This window comes from Arachis hypogaea, chromosome 11, assembly GCF_003086295.3.
Source record: "Arachis hypogaea cultivar Tifrunner chromosome 11, arahy.Tifrunner.gnm2.J5K5, whole genome shotgun sequence".
Classification (NCBI taxonomy): Eukaryota; Viridiplantae; Streptophyta; class Magnoliopsida; order Fabales; family Fabaceae; genus Arachis; species Arachis hypogaea.
Window position 1 is genome coordinate 95757719 of NC_092046.1, and position 2301 is coordinate 95760019.

At 39.2% G+C, this 2301-nt stretch overlaps 1 non-coding gene across 1 annotated transcript; it reads right to left on the minus strand.

The window, feature by feature from the left end:
- Nucleotides 1-2197: 2197 nt before the first annotated feature.
- On the minus strand, nucleotides 2198-2301 carry LOC112726117 (small nucleolar RNA R71). The gene has a single exon (XR_003165183.1). It is a non-coding gene; the product is annotated as a small nucleolar RNA R71 (small nucleolar RNA).

Consider the following 2301-nt stretch of genomic DNA (forward strand, 5'->3'; position numbering starts at 1 on the left):
TGGCGTTTAAGCTGCAGTTTAAGCTTAAACTGCAACTTAAACGCCACTCTTGGAAAAGGTTTCTGGGCCAAAAATATTGCGGTTTAAGTTAGTATTTGAGCACAAACATTAACTTAAACTTACTCTGGTATGAAACCCAATTGAATATCATGGTTTATGGGATTGGGCCTGAAGGATTGATGAGTCTGAAATTTCAATTTATTGAGTCATGTGTCATTATTTGATTATCACTAAGTTGGCTCAATGAATGTTACAGATTTTCGATCAGCAGCCTCATCAAGATTATGGATCATAAACCCAAGGCAAAAGGAAAGCAGGGAGAGGCCTCAAAGCCCAAGAAACACAACAGAAGCTCAATATAGAAAGTGTATAAATAGGATAGAATTTAAGTTAGAAAGGACTTTTACCTCTTCATTTGGCTAGTTTTCATATCTTTGTAATTGAATTCAGAGCTATGACTCACTAAACCCCTTTTCATTGGGTTAGGGAGCTCTATTATAATTCAATGAATCAATAATAGTTTATCTTCTTCTTCAATCTTTTCTCTTGAATTTTGTTAGAAAGCTTCTCGATCTAATTCCATTGGGTAGTTGTCTTGGGAAAGAAACTACCCATAATTGGAATCCTTCGGAACCTTGGGAAAGGAATGGAGGATTCATGCTAGAGAAGCTTTCTCACAGTGAATTGGATTGGGGTTTGGATGGATATTGTGACATGTAATCCTACCAAATTGTGGTTCATGAAACTGTGTGGTATAATCAGTGATCGAGCATCATCTCTTCTTATGAACATTTAAACCAAGGGATTGGGAATTTGTTTGTTTTTAGAGAGAATTGGTGAGCCAAGGGATTGGGATCCAATCATATAAGATTGCCAAGCAAAATTCAATGAACGCATTGGTTGAGGAAGAGATAAACATGTTTTGATTCGGAGATCTCAATATCTCCTACAACCCAATGAATTCCTCATTTCTGATTTCCACTTTCTCTTTACATTCTGCAATTAAATTCATGCAATCACCCCCATTCCCTTTTAATTTCAGCAATTTAGCTTCTGCTCTTTACTTCATGCAATTTAAGATTCCGCCATTTCAATTTCTTGTCATTTACGTTTCCCGCCAAGTTTACATTCCGCAATTCTCATCTAAATTTTGATTCCGCTCAACTAGAACACACTTCTAATCCGAATTGCTCACTCAACCAATCCTTGTGGGATTCGACCTCACTCTATTGTGAGTTTTTACTTGACGATAACCGGTGCACTTGCCGGAAGGAATTTTGCCGATCGTGCAATTTCCTAAATCGTGGCATAACTAGTTTATGCGCATCAAGTTTATGGCGCCGTTGCCGGGGATTGGTTTTCGATTGACAATTCTCAAATTGGAAGTTAACTAGATTGAGCATTTTTTTTGTTTTGATTAATTCAGTACAAGTTACTTGTTGAATTTTAATTTCTGCACTCTGTTACATGCTTTCTTTCTTTATGCCTTTAAATTCAAGCAACTAACTCACTGACTCACTAACTGTTTGAATTAATTCCTCAACTGCTCTAACCATACTCTTCCATTAACCAAGAGTATTTCACTTGTTTGTTGCCTGTGCTGTGTTCTTGTATGACAGGTAGGAGAGGAGAGACATCAACTCCTCCATATACCGAACCAGAGAGGACCCTTCATAGACTTAGAAGGGAAGCAAGAGGGAAGAGAGTACTGGGAGAAGAGGAATCTGAAGGAGAATCTGAGGACAATTTTGAGGAAGCTTTAGATCTCAACATGGATAGAGAAGTTCACAACAATGAGAGAGCTGATGGAAACAATGTCATTCCTGAGAGGAGGGTTCTTAGTTCATACATAAACCCAACCTCTGGGAATTGTGGTAGCAGCATCCAGAAACCACCCATTCAGGCCAACAATTTTGAGCTCAAACCACAGCTAATATCACTTGTGGAGAATCATTGTTCATTTGGTGGAAGTGCTAATGAAGACCCAAACCAACATCTCACAAAATTCCTGAGAATTTGCGACACTGTGAAGTCCAATGGAGTCCAGGAAGATGCCTATAAACTGCTTTTGTTCCCATTTTCACTTAGGGACAAGGCAGCTAAGTGGCTGGAATCATTCCCAAGGGGGAGCCTAACAACCTGGGACGAGGTGGAAAGCAAGTTTCTGGCACGTTTCTACCCTCCACAAAAGGTCAATAGACTTCGATTTGAGGTTCAGACTTTTAGACAACAAGATGGTGAAACTCTCTACGAGGCATGGGAGAGATTCAAGGATTTGACAAGGAAATGCCCACCAGACAT